The sequence below is a fragment of the Oenanthe melanoleuca genome, chromosome Z (genome assembly GCF_029582105.1).
Source record: "Oenanthe melanoleuca isolate GR-GAL-2019-014 chromosome Z, OMel1.0, whole genome shotgun sequence".
Classification (NCBI taxonomy): Eukaryota; Metazoa; Chordata; class Aves; order Passeriformes; family Muscicapidae; genus Oenanthe; species Oenanthe melanoleuca.
The window spans coordinates 18,692,202-18,711,288 of NC_079362.1; the positions used below are offsets into that span (position 1 = coordinate 18,692,202).

General features: G+C 43.2%; 1 long non-coding RNA gene across 1 annotated transcript; it reads left to right on the forward strand.

The window, feature by feature from the left end:
• Positions 1-9,228: 9,228 nt before the first annotated feature.
• On the forward strand, positions 9,229-14,057 carry LOC130265403 (uncharacterized). Its single transcript, XR_008842609.1, has 3 exons — positions 9,229-9,497; positions 12,078-12,245; positions 13,888-14,057. It is a non-coding gene; the product is annotated as an uncharacterized LOC130265403 (long non-coding RNA).
• Positions 14,058-19,087: the final 5,030 nt, after the last annotated feature.

The window sequence follows — 19,087 nt, forward strand, 5'->3', positions numbered from 1 at the left end:
TTTGACTTGACAGCTCAGCTTGCAGCCTAACACAAGTGTTGTTCATAAAGGCTTGCCTTTGAACTGCGCTGTCTGGGGCATCTCTGCCAGCCACCTTTCTGACACAAAGAATTTTCTTTGTCCCAGATGGATGCAGGCCATGCCATCAAAGCTGCCCCTGCAGCAGCATCCTCCAAAGAAGCCTCCTCTCCACAGCCTGAAAACCTGAGCACCAGCAGTTCGCCCAGCTCAGGCCAGGAGTCAGAGCAGCTGCACCAGGAGAGAGAGGAGCAGTGCCTGGAGCTGCTGAGTACGTCCTGTGCATTTCTTGTGTGATGCAGCAGTGTGTTGTGTATATGCCTCAGCATGAGCTCTGCCACAAGTTCCTGCTCACTTTGGTGTCAGACAGACATTTTGGACTCACCACAGAAGATATTGTTGAGCTTCAAGACAGCCAGGGAGCACTTGGGGCACTCCTTTTGCCTTTGAGGGCAGCTGGGAGTGGGTGGGCTTTGCCTGTGCTTCCTTGTGCAGCAAAGGCAAAAGCTTGGATTGTTTCCCGATCAGCAGAAAGCTGCAACACAGCAAATGACCCAGTGGATATGTGTGTGCTAATCTGGCCAAACTGATCAGAATAATTGGCTTCCTAGATGTCCCTTTATCCCCTGATTTGTCACCAGTCATTGGAGACAAAATGCTTCAGGGAATTGAGTGCCTGTGGGGCTGTTTCACACTGGTCTTGGTTTTCTGACTGGTAGTACTTCTACAATTCCTTGTATTGTTCATTTTGATAGGAATGCTACATTTTGGTTAGCTCGACCTCTTTGAAAAGAACATCAGGTGACAGCACAAATAACAGAGGAAGAGGTCTTTTTAGTACTCACCAAATGGTAAGAAATTTTATGATATAACAATCCTCAGGAATTAGACAGGAAGACGTCTTTTCAAAGTGCAGCAGCAGAAGAAAAAGTGGATACATTTTTTAAACACTGGTCAGAGTCCCTAGAAATGCTAATAAATTTTCAGCGGTTTCAGTTTCTTTTCACAAGAAGGCAAAGAGCAAAACTGAGCCAAAATGCTTTTGGCTAGCGAAACATGTGTAAGTTATAAAAGTGGTGATAAACAAAGGCCATTTGAGAAGTCAGTGTGTGCAGAGAGAGTTGGTAGCACTTTGTGGTTGATGTTTAGAGTCCCTTTTAACTGGGGTGACAAGGTGTCCTGGCCCATGAGTGGAGAAGAAAGAGGCTCTTGTACTGTCTATTCCTAACGCTTGCAACGCCATTGTAGGTGGCCATAAAGAAAATCGATCTCCAGCAGCAGGGCTGCGAGGATGCGCTGAAAGAAATCCTGGTCATGAGGGAAACGAAGAACCCCAATATTGTTGCCTACCTAGAAAGGTCAGTAGTTCTGCTCTTTTTCTGATGATGTTCGTTTCTGTACTTGCAAGGCAGAGGTTTAAAAGCTCTTTACGCACTGGCAGAAAATTCATCTTTTTATTAACATCAATCCACTTGTGTACGAGACATGGGAGGAGATTGTGTTCTGTCCACATTCATGGTTCCTGTAAAGAAAGCTTGAGGATTGTTCCCAGAAGCATGGCTCTCTTACTAAGCCAGCAGCCTGTATGTTCACTCGCTGCATGTTCTTTTGCTGGTTCGGGGCGTGATTATTTCTGAGTGTCAGAGGGGGAGTGCAGAGAAAGTATCCGAGAAATTATTCCCCTTGCACTGTTCTCAATATTTCCATTGCCTTGCATGCCAAAAGAGTAGGATAGGAGACACATCATTTGCCAGGTTTGAAATTGCTTTTCCCATTTTGTGTATGACTTTTATGAAAGTTTTTCAACAAGGATGTCCGCAGTGCTGCACACCCACGTGCCCTGGATAAAAGCTGTGAAAACTGCATCTTCTTGTTGCTGGATTTAATTATGGATGGAATTGTGTGTGAGGATGATGAAGCAGCTGCTGGGATGTGTCCACTTCCAGATTTATCCTTGCCATCACAAAACTGCCTTTTCTTCTGCTTGCCACCTAAGCCATCTCCTTCTGTGCGGATGTGCCTTCCTCATTTAGACAGCACAGACTGCAAGCACTGGATAGCCTAGGTGGAGCGGGTCTTCATTTTACTCCATCTTCATTTACCAGTTAGCTGGATACAAAACTCAATTCTAGGCTTTTCTTTGATATGGCAATTTAGCTGTGCGCATTCAGCCCCACTTGTTGTTTTCATCTTCCAGTTACCTTGCACATGGGGGTGTCTGGATGGTGCTGGAGTACATGGACGGAGGCTCCTTAGATGAGGCGGTCAGCGAGAAAAGGATGGTTGTAGGACAAATAGCAGCTGTGTGTCGGGAGGTAAGGGATCCTGCTTGTGCTTTGGATGCCTTGGACAGGCTCGTCCTTTGAAAGCCCTGCTAAGTGAGTAATTCCCTGTTCAGAGCTTTCTGTGCTGCTCTTATGCTTCAGAGAAGAGCGAGCATCTGCACTGGACTGCCTGCCAGTGTCCCTGTCCTTACTATAGTCTGTTCTTTACACTTATCTGCTGTTGTTGAACTCTCTGTCTCTTTTTCCTTTTCATTTTCTGCCTCTAAGTGCAAAGGATGCAATGCAGAAAGGTTCTGGATGTCCGAGTTTTAAACAAACAGCAAAGTCAAAGAGAGACTCATCTCTCACAGTTCTCCACTTCAAAGGATGGCATAGCACCCATCATGGTGCTTGCAGCTGAAAACTGACAAATGAGCTACTTGACAAATGAGTGTCCTCCACTCTCCCACCTGACAGTGATCCCCTTGGTACCCAAAGCAGGGATTTTTCCTCTTCTGCAATTTCATGGTTTGTCCTCAGGATGGGGAGAGCACATCCGCTGTAGCAGCAGCAGTGATCATTCTTACTGGCTTTGCAGGGGACAGGCTCCTGCAACGACTGATGTTTCACCCTCAGAGATGAATATACCTTCCTTTGGAAAGATCCTGCTCTCCTAGGGTTGCAGCAGGAAGCTCTTCCTCTTGCCAGCACTCACTGCTCCTGTGAGATCTGGGAATCTTCAGGAGTAGTTTTCTTTAAAGTGTGGGATGCAATCAGATTAGGGTAACTTTTGTCCTCCTGTTTCTTTTTATCTCTCAGTGTCTGCAAGGCCTGGCTTTCCTTCATGCCAACCGGGTGATCCACAGAGACATCAAAAGCAGCAACATCCTTCTGGGCCGGGATGGCTCCGTCAAGTTGGGTGGGTGCTCTTGGTCAGGCGCCACGCTCCCGGCAGGCGGTGTGGGGCTGATTTTGGGTGGCTGCCAGGTTCCTGGCAGTGGTGCTGGTGAGAGCCCACAGGGCACTCCTGCAAGCTCAGGGCGCAGCTGCAAGGTGCTGCGAGGTCTAGAGAGGAAACAAGGTGTCAAGAGTAGCTTTGGTTTGTGTGTGCTCCTTCCAGGAGGGGGGAGTTACAATGTAAGTGTTCAGGTGGATGAGGAAAAGCCACGGTGGGAATCCTGGGGGGCTGTTAAGTGGACAGTGTGCTTGGCTGCAGCCCTGAGGAAAGGGAGCACAGCTGCTTTTGCAGCTCAATGCACCACTGCATTCTGAGACTTTGAGTGAGCCAATCTTTTCCTTGGTTTCCTACTCGAAGCAGTGTTTGTTTTTCTCCTCAGCTGATTTTGGCCTCTGTGCTGTGCTTGTGCATGGACAAAGTAAACAGAGGTCGATGGTGGGGACCACTTACTGGATGGCCCCCGAGCTCGTGAGAGGAGAGCCATACGGCCCCAAAGTGGACACCTGGTCCCTTGGCATCGTGGGAATAGAGATGGCCAAAGGAAGGGCTCCCTATATTCGGAAAACCAAGGAAAGGGTAAAGTGCAAATATGCTTATATACCCGTGTTCTTCTCGTCCATCACCATTAGACAAAATCCCATTCACACAGCTTGAACTGGTTCCACCACGGCCCATTTGTAAAAATGTCCCTGGGGTCCACATAAACTTCCGAGGCAAGACTTGTTGAAGCTTGGAATAGCTGGGGCTGCACTGGGGCCTTTTCTCTTTTGGGAGGGAAGGCTCATCTCTTACCATCTGCTAGGCAAGAAATTGCCACTGCAGACTGCTGCTTAAAATATGGGGTCTAGGGGAGCTATTCAGCATATGGAAGGATGACATAGAGTCTCGGGTTTCCTTTTCCTTCAGGCTAAATATCTGATAGGCAAGCGAGGGGCACCTGATCTGCACAAGCTCAAGCTCCCCTCTGCCTTGTCTGAATTTCTGGGCTGCTGCCTACAGATGGACGTGGACAGGCGAGGCTCTGCCCAGGAACTTCTGCAGGTACAATGCAAAACAGCTGCAGGCCAAGCAGCTGTTCCCTGTCAGGCTTTGCTCCTCGGCCAAAATTCAGGGCATCAGATGGGTCCCCCCATAGTAACCTGCGCTCTGGGTGCTTTTCAAATGAAAACCAAGTAGGGTCCAAAACTTGTTGAGGTGAGAAGGGACAAGTGAAGGTCTCGATTTAGTCCTAATTCCCCTGTCCCTAGGAAGGACATCTTCAAGTAGCTCAGGTTGCTCAGAGCCCCATCCAGCATGTCCATGAATACTGTCAAGCATGGGGCACCTCCCAGCTCTCTGGGTAACCTGTGCTAGTGTTTCAGCACTCTCCTGGTAAAGAGTTTGTACCTTAGAGCCAATCTGAATCGACTCTCTTTTAACTTAAAACCATTTCCCTTTTTGCTCTTGCAGTTGGCCTGTCTAAAAGATGTGTCCCCATCTCTCTTAGAAGCCCCTTCAAATATTGAAAGGCCACCACAGTGCTTGCCTTTCTGCAGGCTAAGCTAGCCCAATTCTCACAGCCATTCCTCAGAGGGCAGCTTACCTCTTCTGGTTATTTCTGAGGCCCTCTTTTGATCTTGGGTTGTGTATTCAGATTTTCCTGGTAGCAAAGGAATTGAAGTATTGCAGTGCCGGGGATGAAGGCAGGCAGTGGGGCTTGATGAGCACAGTGGAAGCAGTCCCTGCCAAGTGGTTCTGGATTATTCTGTGGGAAGGGGGGCAGGGTTGAGGTGACTGTGAGCATCCAAGGGCACCCAGCTTGTCCCTCCTGCCCCACTCTTAGAGGTTTCTGCCAGCCAGACAGGGACAGCTGAGCAGGATTGGTGCCAGCCCCATGTGCTGCCTGGCCCACTCAGGTAGATGAGAAGTGCTGCAGGTTTGCTGCCAGGTTTTGTTTGCTGCACAGGGAGTTGGTGACCAGGCCACTTCCTTGTCTGGGCCTGCTGTGGAGGAAGATGCCAGTCAGCACAGGAAATGGGGGCATGCCAAGGCAGACAGTGCTCCTCCTGCAAGCCAGAGCTGAGTCCATCTGCTCTGCCGCTTGTGTCTGTGTCTTTCTGGGCTCTAGAGGAATCCAGCTTGACCCTGTTAAAAGTTTATTTTGGAAAATCATGGTTCATTTTTCCTTTGTCTCTTTTACATTAGTTTCATTTCTTTTTTTTTTTTTTTTGCTTTGGGCAGCATCCATTTCTCAAATTAGTGGAGCCTCTCTCCAGCCTCTTCTGACATCCTGATTGCTGTCATCCCTGCAGCAAAGTGATGCAGGAAGCAGAGGAAATGACCAGGAGAACTTCAGCATTACTTTCTCCAATGCCAGCTGCAGCCACATTCAGAATAAAAATCCTAGACACCCCCAAGCCCGCTGTAAGATTCCCTTCATTGTCACCCAGGGAATACTGATCTCGTTCATTTCTGAATTGTCATTCCTATCTTAAAGAATGGAAATTCCCTCCTGTGGGCATTCTGGTGTGATTTGAAATTGGGAAAAGTCTCTTCCCTTTATTATTAACTCCAACCTCCACTGCCTTTGGAATACCACCCAATGGCCACGTTTTGCCCTGCTGTGGACTTCTGCATGAGGAAGAAAGGGCAATTGCCTTTCCACCTATAAGGCAATGAAGAGCAGGGCAGTCAAAACATCCTGTGGATTTACATGCTTTCAGCTGTGCACACAGAGGCTTTTGGTTCCTGCCTGGTGCAGTGAACACATCTCCTCTGGGGCTGCTCCCAGTTCCCAGGTGCCCATGGCTAATAGGTACAAGACTCTGCAAGTGGAACCAAAGCAGCCTGGCATGCCTGCTGGCACTACAGGAGAGTAGAGAGGAAACCACCTGGGATGTGCCTGGCCAATGAGGGAAGGCACCTGCTGGACCTGCTCTTTCTCAACAGAGAAGGACTGGTGGGTGACGCCATTCTTGGGGACCATCTGGTGCTCAGCAATCATGAAACGTCTCTGTGCTTGACTGGTTTTGTCCCTCGTTCCATGCCTTCTCTTGTTCCTGTGCTTGGCAGCTGCTCCCCAGGGCTGTGTAGCTGTGTGGCACAGCTAAAGTGCAGGAGAGCCTCATTTGTCTGCCCTTAGAGGTGGCTGCTCACTGCAGCCTTTTCAATGTGGAAGCTCAGTCTGGAGAATGAGGTCCCCTGTGTTTGGTCTTGGAGGCCAGGGCCTGTCATCTGCTGTCCCAGGTGGCATTGAGGGCTGCCCAATGCTACAGGCTGGTGTGACCCTACTGCAAACAACAGGAGGCAGTGGCAGGTGGTTGATTCCAAAGTCATGTCCTTCAGGGGCAGTGTGCTGTGTGTGTGTGTCCTTTTTCCAGCCCAGCCCCAGACCTACGGATCAGACGCAGGCACTGCTGCTGCTGCTGCTGCTGAAGTCAGTGAGGATTTGATGGGCAGCTTCCATCCCAGCACAACTGGTCACTTGTGAAACTGGATGTTGCTGGTGCCCTGGCTGATTTCTGGGCTGCATGAGTGTGAGGGAGCTGTCCCTTGTTGTTATTCTCCATCAGGGAAAGCTGGAACTTGACCCATGGCCAAAGCTGTGACAGACTGAGCCAAGCGATGCTGATATTGCATCCAGACTCAGCTACTGATGCCTGCTGAGCAGCGTCACAGGCAGCACGGCGAGGGCTTCCAAGGAGAAAGGGCTGGCAACTGCTCTGTGGACTCACTAATGCTGCTTGAGTCCACAGGCCAGGAAACAAAGAGGGAAAAACCCGACCTAGACAAGTTCACAGACTGAGTGAGGACAAGGGGAAGAAGTGGACACTCACAGCCATGCGTCAACTGCACAAGTAGAAGGCGAAAAGAAAATATACCTGCACAGTTCTCCAGACCATAGGAAAACAGGGGGGGAAAAAGAGACCTGCACATGTCTGCGGAACTTACAGTCGCAGGGCAAAAGACAAAAAGGGACGTCTGCATTTGTCCATAGATTTTACAACATCAGGCGACAAAAAGGACTCTGTTAACAGGGCGCAGACTGTCCCAAAGCAGCACAAACGCCCTTGTAGTACATTACCCATAGCTTAAAGGATCCAGGAGTAATACAAAACAGGCACCAAGCACACACACCCTGTACTTTGGCCACCAATGCTTCTGACTAAAACCATTTGCCTGAATTGCAATGCTTGTCATCCCTGCCCATTGGCTAACATCAACCAGAAAACTTCACTGAAGGAAGAATGATTTTTAGTGGGGGAAAAATGTTGAGTAACAAACTACTACCCACATGTGTTTGCCTGACACTGAAACAGCTTTTGTGTTCTCGATATGGCAGGGACACATCCTCTGCATGGGGCAGTGCCCATGTCCTGTGCATGGCAGGGGTGCCCTTGGAGTTGCCCTCACAGTGTGGGTGCAGCCATGGGCACATTTGCCAATTCACTCCACTTCCACCACCTCCCAAGCCAGCCCTTCTCTTGAAAACGTTCTCTGTCCAACACTGAAGGCACTTCTGAGGCCTTTGCAGAAACCCACTCCCCTCGGCTTGTAGGGAACCTGCAAGGTCATATTCCTTCATGGAGGTGGGTTTGAAAAGTCTGTCATGCCCATGGTGGATATGTGCTGCATCATACTGCATTTTTCAGTCATTTGCTGCACTCTAATTTCTGGCCTGGAGGAGCTGAGTAGATTGATCCTGGTTTTCCTTAGCTAAATAAGTCTCCTCTTTTATGGATCGCACATAGCTCACAGAACTGCAAACTCCATGGGGGCTGGGGAGAGTTGCAAGCACCACAAAGGGCAAATGATACAAAGGGCAAATGATACAAAGTGCAGGTTCTGTAGAATTCTCTTCCATCATTTTGCTCTAGACCTCCTCATAATGTGACACAGCAAGGAGCAAGCAGATGCCAGTGCCACAGGTAACGGGCGAAGACTGCAGGTCAAGAGCAGGAGTTTACCCATGGCTACAGGAAGCAGAGGAATTTGCAAGGCAGCTGAGTGCCTGAGATGGTGGAGGCCTGCCAAGCTGCCTGCTTTTTCTCACATACCCAGCAGATCTAGAAAAGATGGCTTTTCTGTACACACATTATTATGAAAACATTGTTTTTCACTTAGTGAGCCAGTTGAATGTCTAATACTTCTGTCAAAAAGTTGTGTCTCATTAATAGTGGGTAATCTTTGTTTTCAACTTTTGAATGGCCGCAGAAAGCTTTAATCAGTTAAAAAATATTGAAATGTGTGAGAGCAGAGGAAACCACTTGAGGTGTTTCCTGCTCAGCACAATCTGCTGTGTCTGTGGTAACAGGACTTGGATGACCTCTCTTTCAGCCTAGAACTCCCTGGGTCTGTGTACACAGGTGTTTGTGTTGACTTACACACGGAGTGGTGGAGAATGAAAGAAACTGGTTTTCCTTCAAGAAAGGAAGTTTGTGGTCTGAGCAATGCATTCAAGATTCATGGTTATTAAGATCTTTTAGTAAGACACTTAAAACTTGAGCTATAAAAACCTCTGTTGTCCTTTGCAAACATCAATTTTAAGTGAGCTTTTGGTCTTCTGACACCATACCTACTCAGGCAATCTTTTTAAATTCTTCCTTGGATTTCTGTCTCTGCTTCTATATCTTTTTTGCTGTTGTTTGGCCTTGCAGTTTTCTCATCATATGGCTATTTAGTCATGCCAGGCTGTTGATGTGTCTGTTTTCTTGAGTGACACAGTACAAGAACAGATTAAAATTCTAGGTTATCTGCTTTAAAAGTCATGCCAGAATAGAGTCAGACATGTAGAAACCTCAAGAGAAAGAACTGTACTTGTAATCAGGATTGATGATGCACGATGTAACATGATCTCTCTGAAGAGAGCTGTTGTGTTAACTAAAATATGAAGAATTCTGTTTGTTATATGCAATTTTAGGCCGTATCCAAAGAATCAGTTGAATTTCATGACATGAGGCTTTGTAACTGAACACATAACCACTTGAAAAGCCATTCTTAAAAGGAATATAAGTTTCTTCATTTAATTAAAAAAGGCAAGCAACTTCAGAAGACCTGTGATGTGCTAACATGCTGTCTGCCATATTTATTGATTATCCTTTAAAAGAATATAGAGCATTTGACAAAGTAATTTTGGTTAAAGTATCTTATTGTGGAAACTTTGCTGTTCCTCAAATGTGCAGTGGAGAGAGGGGGCTGAGGAAAGGAAGGAAACTGAAGAACCCTCTGGAAGATTAGTGAATGCTGCAGCCAGCTTCAGCCTGAATGAAAACTCAGTGGTAAGGAAAAAAAGCTTGTGGCACACACTGTTTAGATTTTTTTAAACATACTGTCAGTGTATTTACTGTACTAAGGATTTGCTGCATTTGCTTGAGCTGTGGAAGAACTCTGCCATTCTCTTGCCCTTTATTATAATGCTGTCTTTTCTAAAATTCAAAGCATGAATAAATGTATTCAAAGCCTTGGAGAAGCCGATTTGAAAATGTAATTTATGTGATATGCATCTATTTAACTGAAGAGTTGTTTTCAGAAAACTGTTATTTAAAAAGTATGGGTAAGGTGAATTGGCATTCCTAATTAAGAAGGCATTTTGTTGGATATTTTGGAATATGATTTCTTGTGAAGGATGTTCTGTCTTGCTAACCAAACTTGTTGGTCAAGTTTCACCAGCTACCATTGTAGAAATGTTTATTTCTATTTCACACAGCCTTTTGGTTAGTACAAACATTTGATGGTAAAAATTGCTTGTTTGAAGGTGGCAAAAAAGTGCTTGTTTGAAGGTGTTGGTTTTTTGTTTGCTTGTTTTTCTGTGGATTTGGCATACTGATGCATTTCTGGATTATTTTCTGCAATCTTTCTCCTCTTACATGACCACTTTGGGCCTTTCTACTGTCTTTACCCAACTACACTTTAAATAACAATTTTGCAATTTTTCTGCATAGCAGCAGGGACAAAGGAAAGTTCTTAGCATATCTAGAAAATCTCTCCCTTAATTTCAACTCTTATCAATATAACTTCTATTTAGTGGTGGCTTGAAAACTTCCCTTTCTCTCTCTGAGCGTGGAAGGTGAATGTGGTCTGTTCCCTGCTGACAGGAGCAGAGACCACATCAGAGAGTCTTCAGACTTGTGGGTGTCCCCTGTTCAGTTGATGGAGATATTCCACGCTTTGTCCTACTTTACTCTGCCCAGGTAGATCTGTAATTATTAAACTGAAGAAAAATAAAATCATAATCTTCTTTTTCTGTCTGGGAGAGTAACAGCTTCTTCCATGCCAGCATTAATATATTAAAAGACATTTGCTGGTCTAGTTAGGCTGAAAAGTAATTACATCAGGCCATCAGGCACAAAAGGAATTCAGAGAGAGAGAAAAACAACTGTCTGCCCTAAGAGACAGTAATGATTGCTATTTCTAACTACAAATTAGAAGCTGAAAATATTCTACTAGAAACCTTGAGTGCTTGTTAGCTGTTGTTGGGGTCAATGTTTTCCTTTTTATTTGTCTTCCTTAGCAAAATATATGTTATACACTACAAGAATTCAGGACAAGATTCGATTCATGATCAGGATTTCTGGTAATGGAAATAGTATTTAAGGGTGTGCTCAAAATTAGTGGTATCTTACTGAAAGTTTGGGAAAAAGAAAGGATTGTCTCACTGTCATTCATAGAGCTGGTTGTTTAAATTGTTTTACTCAAAGGGTTTCAAACCACAGGACAGTCCTGAGCACGTAATAAAAATACTCATTTTTTGTAAGAGTTGTATTAATGGCTCCCTTATGAGATTAGATATTTATTGCCTTGGATAGCTTTGTGTTTTCCCCCAAGCTATTTGTACATAATCCTGTATGTGATCCTGTTTACTCCATTGAGGCAGCTTTGAGTTTGCTTCCCAAAATGAAAAAGCAGAAGAATGTAGCAGAAACTAAGTATAGATAAGATTTAATATTTGCTGTTGGTCTTTGCTACACCCATGCTAAAACTGTGTGAAAATGTCAGTGTGTTCTCCTCCTTTAATTTTCACTTTCTTCTTTCCTGACCTATATGGTATTTTTTTCATATTTACACCATTTTTACACTCCCTGAATATGTTCCTTCCATTCTAGTGTGAGAATATTCTATTGATTTCTGACTGTACTGATATAGTGGCTGACATACTTTGTTCTCATGGCATTTGAGATAGTACAAAACTGTATCTTAATCAAAGTTTCAAAGTGTCTGGTATGTACTTAAAATATGAAGAATTGAATTTCTACTGCATGCTGTTGTTGCTAGAATTTATTTAGAAGTTGAATCGATTTATTATACCTCTGATTAAAGTCACTGTAAATAAATGAGGCATGGCTTGTGGAGTTTGACTGCTGGAGCTGTAGACCTATTTTGGCCAGTGATTTAATCATATGTAATCTATGCAAAACAAAATTTTAATAGAATTTAGAGTGTGTTGTGTTGCCAAGCGCAACAACTGGATAATTTTCTGTGAGCTGTGCAGGTGTTGGGGCACAGTTTGAATGCACCTGAAAGTGTTAACATGGGTGAATGAATGGCATCCCATAAGAACATAGAAATTTTTATCTCTACCAGGTCATGGTTGTGGTCCCCACAGGACTGGAATTCACATGCTTTATTTACATACTATGTCTAATTAGATACATTTTGTGAAACCTGTTATGCTGCTGTAATATTGTGCAATATTATGACTGCTATTATTAGAAATGAACTGAAGAATTTTGTAAAGCTGTGAGAATAAACTTTGAGGGTTTGTTTCCAGCTGCATGCAGCACTGTTACTACACATACGATGCATCTTCCTTGAGTTTAACATTGCCCAGATACAGCAATGAATTTTTCTTTGGGTTCCAGAGGGAGCTGTCCATCCTCTTGAACATACTCCAGAGCATGGCAGACGGCCATGTGATTGCCAGACACCCGGATGTTCCCCTGGAATTGTTACCCTGGAGAGAGTTTTGTGAACTCTTGTGTGAGAATGTTGAATCCCTGATCTTGAACTTCCACGAGGCTAACAAGAGGGTGAGCTGACTCTGCTGAGCTCATTGACATTTGTTCACATGGCAGTCTTGTTAAAAAAGACTGATATACATCTCCCCAAAAGGATTTGGACATTAACAAATGAGTATCAGTAATTATGATTCGTCCACTGCTCAGTTCGATGCTATTGCTGTGGGAATTTAGATCTGACTAGTGTGTCTATCAAGTCAGCATCTCAGCTCCATGTGCAGGACATGCTGAAAGGATTATCTGATATTAGCCACAGGGACCTAATTAAAAGACAATAAATTCATCTTACTGATGAAGAAATTCACAGAATGTAGTCATTCACAGTCATGAAGCAAGTCTTTATTTTGCCATAATCCTGGGGCAAAATACACTTTGTCCAAGTAGATTATGTGTTTATAATTCAGATGTACTATTTGAAAGAATGCCAGTGCTGTTTTTTTTTGTTTAATTGTAACTTCTGGATTATGACATTTTTATTCAGAAACACAATAGAAACAACTATTATAAAACATGTTAGTATTTGTGTGAAGGGGGAGCTGTACTTTTTGAGTGATTTTAATGCAAGTGAGCTCACACGGTCATTCTTCCCAGAAATCCTCATGTTTTTGGAAAGGAAAAAGCCCCTTTTTAAATAAGTTAGCTGGCTCTAGAGACTAAGCTCTGCCACTCTTTAGGGTTTCACTTTTTGTTCTGGTTTATTCCTCTTTTGAAGTAGAGGAGGGAAGGGAAGGAAAGGGCAGGCTGTGAATATTGTTGGCCGTATTTGTGGGGCTTGTGTCTTACTGTTCCTTGCTTTTTTGTTAAGTCTTGTTATTAAGAGTGATTGTGAGGTCTCTAGGGCTCTTCTCATGTGCTTAGCAGCTTTTCTGGGATTTTAGACTGTGTTGTACAAAACCTTTTTTCCTCCAGTTCTGTGTGATCTATCCGGAAGTACCTTGCTGATATTTCTAGTAACAAGGTGCAGGTGTGTCCATTTGGAGATCATCGTTGGCTTAGTTCATTCCTCCATTTAGTTTGCATGGGAGGTGCAGTGTTAAACTACAAGAGTGGATCCCTTCATGGTTTTTGAAAACACATCGTGAACTTCAAAGCTACTCATAAGGAAAACTTAGAGTTCCCTGGAATTGTGTTAAAATTTAATAATAATCTGGAATGTCTTGGCTTTTAAACATCATCAACAAAATCACCAAACAAAAACAAACAAAACCACAAAAAAGAAAAAAAAAAAAAAAAAACACCCACAAAGAAACAAACAAAAAATTGAAGGCTGTTTTGTAATTATTTTTTGCGATCATCACAAAAAGAATATATTTATAATATATTTATATATTATATTTATATAAAGAATATATTTACTAATTTACTAAAATTTAATACAATTGTTTAAATAAAAAAAAGTATTAAGTATCTGGATAAGGTTTCCTACAAAGAAGTTGGCAAACATCTGCAAGATGGTACAAGGATGGCAAAACTGAAACCAAATAGATTATGTTTCAGTTTTGTCGTGAGAACCAAGTAATTAATCTGCCATGAAATGTTTTACTTAGTTTTAATAAAAATATTGAAGAAATTACAGTTTAGATTTTATGCTGGAATAGTCTGTGCTTAACTTAAAGTGAAAAGGTAAATAGTAATTTCTTCTTATCCCACCTAGAATATATTGGCAAGCGCAAGACTGACACTATGAACAACCTTCAGCAGAACCAGGAGGACACTTCTGCAAAAATGTCTGGACAGTTAAAAGCACAGAAAGAATGCTGGCAGAAAGAAAAGCAGTATCATGAAAACCAGTACTCAAATCTCCTTGCAGAAGTTCATGCAAGAGCACAGGTAAGGCACTCTCGACTTCTAATTTTTTTCTTCACACATTTGATGGATTATTTCAGTAGTTTAAGCCGCTTAGCAGTTTAAGATAATTTGGGAACTTTAATATATTTTTAAAGTTTTTTTTTTTTTAAAAACTAACAACAAACCAACCCATCACTGTGCTAATATTAACATCACTTAAAATAATAAATAAATTACTTTGTTGAAGCATTCTGAAGAGAATTGGTCTACAGCCCCAATTCAGAAGACTGATTTGGTCTACAGCTGGTAGTATATTTTTTTTTTCTGAGAATGTTAAAGCTGTAAGATTGAATTTGCTTATTTTAAGAATTACAGAGGACAGCAGCTACTTTTTCAGCATCATCATTTGCAGACATTGTAGACAGTGTCAATAATGTGGTGTCACCTGGGGATAAATTTAGTTACATATGTATTGACCCTAAGGAGAGTGGCAGATTTCAACAGAGTTAAGTGACTCTGTTTTAATGATACTACAATGAGAAGTGGTTTAGAAGTGTAAAGTTCTCACTTCTTGTTAGATTAGCTATTTGCACTCCAAAATGTTCCGTTATTCCACAACCACCATTTGCTGTCTTTACCATCACGTTCCTTCATACCTGTTTCAATCAAAAGTGTTGTGAAAAAAGAAAATAGATGTCCATTATTATTTGTGAGTTACTGCAACTTACTTCATCAGAATAATGCTGCATTTGATGCAGATTTCAGGACTGCATGCTGAAAAATTTAATCTGTCTCGTTTCATGGTCCAGCCTTCCTTACTTTTTTCCTCTCACTTACCCTGGCTTTCTGCTTGGTAGAGGAATGTTCTCTCTGAAATTGGAGGATGTTATTACGGTTGTTAAGTCAACTCAGAAAACTATATTGTGGTGAGACGGGTGGTGTTGAACCTTCTGTGAGCTGTCATGGCATTGGTGGATTGTTGTCAGAAATCAGGAGTCCATTTGCAGGTGATGATGATCATACAAATTTCCCTCATACCATTGGTTTGGTTTCATGCATCTGATTTTAATTCATAATTGTATACTAGAAGAGATACTTTCATCACCATCATTACTAACAACTTTTGTCCCTTTAATGCATCATTTGGCGAAACGAACAATTTTCTTTTAGCTCTTGTCTAGGGAATAAAGACATATTTAATGACATTTTGGCAATTATTATTTATGGATTTAGGTTTTTATGTTTCTTGACAAATATATTTCATTCTAGGAGGACATTTCCTAGTCTGTTAAGCATTGCAGGTAAAATTACAATTACACACATGAACTCAACACTATCTGATACCACTGATACTTGTGTTATGGATTTCAGAACTAGGTGCTACATCATCTTCTCTGTGATAAATATCTTGCATTGTTTTGAAATGATTAACCATCAACTTGTCATGTTTTTTTAAAGGTATTTCTGCTTATTTTAAAATAATTTTTAATATTTATTTCCTACCAAATATCTAATATCTATTTCCTACCAAAACCTTTTGCCCGACCACTTTATGCTTCCCCCTACAAGGATAACTGGTACCAAAAATTTTTTGCAAATTAGAAGATTCATCTACTTTTTTTCTTTAGTAGTAGTTCTGGAAGCATGCTTCATATGGTCTAAATTGTCCAGATTCATTTGTGGTTTATGGGCTTTTTTTATTGGTTAATTTCTGAAAGAGCTGGAGATAACTGAATTACTAAGATACAGTACACTTCTATCCTGCTAGCTGCAATTCTGTTCCTCAGGTTTTGAAAAGGAAGGAGTTGGATGTATTGAAGCACTTGACTGGTTGACTGGCTCTAACCTCTATACTGCAATAATCACTTCCTTCTCTGAACTGCAGGATGTTCTCAGCAGACCAGGTAATTTTAACAGTATATAGTTGTGGCAGAAATATATTAAAAAAATACGGAAGTCAGGGCAGTCATATAATTTCCATTTTTATAATTTGATCTAAACTATTTTGGACCATAGCTCTGAAGAGATATTTCTGAATATTATGATAGATACCTTTGACTAGAGGTTACATCCTGAGCCAGTCAATACAAATTTTAGTGGGGCTATTTCCCTGAAGGGGTACTTCCATTGCATGGTGAAATAGTACCCCTCTCTTCTGCATGCTCTGAATGATCACATCTCTGTACTGTTGGAACAGATGAATTGTCTTTAATGGCCCATAGGATATTTTATCCTTGCAGTATATAGAGCCATGGAAGCAGAAGGCTGCAGAGTGTTTTTGGAGTTTATTTACAGTGAGAATTGATACAGACTGCCTTGGTTCATTGCATGGCTGCCAACCCTGGTTCTTCATATTAACATGTCTCCACATTTTAGAGTCACCACATTTTTGTCACACAAAAAGGAGCATTAGGAGAGGGATGATTTGTATGAATAAAGGGAAATAGCAGGACTAAGACAAGGTGATGCATTTTACAAAAGGCTGAACACTAAATTGGTATAAAATTTTCCATTGAATTACATGAGTTTAGGTTCAGTTTCAGGCACTTTCTTCTTTGATCATTCTGTTTTCAATAAATTGAATTCATATCCTTAAGCAAAGTTTGAACCATGTGTCAGATTCAGTTTTCTATGTTTCAGAATATTTACAAGTTCCATCCTGTATCAGTGAAAAAGAGGAATATTACAAGAAACCAGAACTAACAACCTGCTTGATGTTTCCTTGTTGCCTATGGGTTAAGGCAAGTGCGACCTGGTACAGAGTGAGACCACAACGAACTCACACTATCGTCGGACAAACACACGTGACACCAATGTGGCGAACGGTGAAGTGCGTTTATTTCCCGTGAGCACCCGCTTAAATATCCACGGTGTGCCCACGTCACTTCTTTAGGGGTTGGCAACTTGGAACGTCATGGAGAAGGAGGGGCCCTAACTCCTCGTAACAGCGCGAGATCTTCCAAACGGCTGTTCTGGCTAACCACATCTCCCCCCTCTCCATGAACAATTAAATTTGAACGTAACATTTGAAACTGGGTAAACAACTGGTTAATAACATGCAGATGAACTCGTTAGTAAACGAACTGGCTTAACAACTGTCTAAGTTAACTGTCTTTGCTGTAAAAGCATGATTTCAATGGTACCTAAGCGAGCTTTAACAAACTGTGTAATTCTATTAAGCAAACAAGGTCCAAACAGGAGTGCGAACATTATAACAAGAACGGGTCCCAACAGAGTAGAAATTATAGGGGCAATCCACGGGTGCTGAGTAAAAAGGGAACTGAACCAGTTTTGTTGTTGGAGCTCATAACTACGACGCTCCAGTCTGCTTTTAAGTTCTGCCATGGATTTGCGAATTGGACCTGAGTGATTTACATACGTGCAGCATTCTTCATTTAGAGCAGCACACAGTCCTCCTTGCTGCATTAGCAAGAGTTCCAGGCCTCGCCTGTTTTGGAGGACCATCTCTGACAAGGAGAACAGAGATTCCTCCAGCTTTAGGATGGTTTTGTGAATTTCCAGGAGGTCCTCGTCTATAGCTCGTTGTAGTTGTTGCAGGCCTTGTTTCTGCGTGGCCAGAGACGTAATGCCTGTGGCTGCTCCTGTTCCTCCGAGGGTCAGTAGTACAGCCAGGCTGACTGCGGTGGCTAGTTCTCGTTTCACTCAGAGTGGCTCTGTCTCGAAATGCAGCATTACTTCATCATCTGTGTGGTACAGGATTCTGGGGATGACAATAACTTGAACACACAGGTCATTAGACTCATTAAAATGTTTTATAGATACACAAGGGGTAAGTCCGGTAGTGTGACACGCCCAGATGTTGCCTGTCGCTGGAATGGCCCACTTTTCACGCCGATTTAAACGGATAAATGAGCCACACAGCTCTTTGTTTTGGGTTTTGATGCTTGCATTTCCTATACAAATTCCGTGGCCTGAAATGATTCCCAGGGTGATTCCTCTGCTGGGAGCATCCCACTAGCACTGCTTGGGACTTGCTCTTTGGGAGTACTGGAAGGTTTTGTTTGAGCCAATTCCCTCATAGAAAGGTGGTCGGGAATCATAACAGAGCCAACAGGACTTTGTAAGGTTGGGTCGTGAGGTGTTAAGGGATATAAATGTGGCGTGTAGCATCCGGGTGTAAAGGGTTTGTGAAGGAACTTTAGGTGTGGGCAAGGCTTTTACAGGTAGCGTAGCAGCTGCAAGCGGTTTGTTTGCCATTGGAAAGGTGGGCATAGGTGGCTTGTCTTTTTGGAAGATTTTTCCAATCTGTCAGAGGCATGGATTTCGTGGAGCCCTTTTTGGTTGCGCGCCATGGGGTTCGGTTCACAAATTGAGTAAAAGTTGCCGGCATAAAATTTGTGTTCGAGTTGGAACCCGAGTTGGGATCCGAATCGGAGCTGGGCTTAGCACAGGAAGGGCATTGTTGTCTATATACAGACTGTCTGTGCCACCTGTCCCGGCTAGGCCTCAGGCCTGCCTCGACCTCACTGTCCGATGGAGAGGAAGTGGAATGGTGGGGGACTTCCGGCAGACTGTGCCTTTTTCCTGGACTCCGCCCCCTGGATTTTTGGTGGGTGGTGACCGCACCCGCCACGCTCCGCCCCTTTTCTAGGGTTTTCTTGGCCATAAAAGGGAAGGTTTCAGGGCCCGCTCTCTGATTGGTTTTAGGTGTCTCCTCCCAGCCAGAAACCGCGCACTCCTCCCCCGATGTGAACTGCGCATGTCCGTGGCGGGAATTGGGTAGGGGTCCCGCCCTTCTTCTTCACCCTCGGCGCCATGTTGTGAAGCATAAGGTGGTGGCGTTATTTCTATTTGGTTTTTACTTTTATCACTGGCACCGTCAATAAAGAAAGGGGAACCATCGCGCTGAGGAAGTGGTTTGGGGTTAATGTTAGAACCGGAGGTTGGGGTTGGAGATTGGGACCGCGACAACGAGGAAGTGTTAGTATTTAACAATGGAACAGAGTTAGTGAAATCATCAAAAACACAAGTCTGGGTTGCAGCTCCCACCCCCAGCTTGGGAATCACTCTCAAACACTGTTGAGCCACCTTCCAAGTTTCTTGCT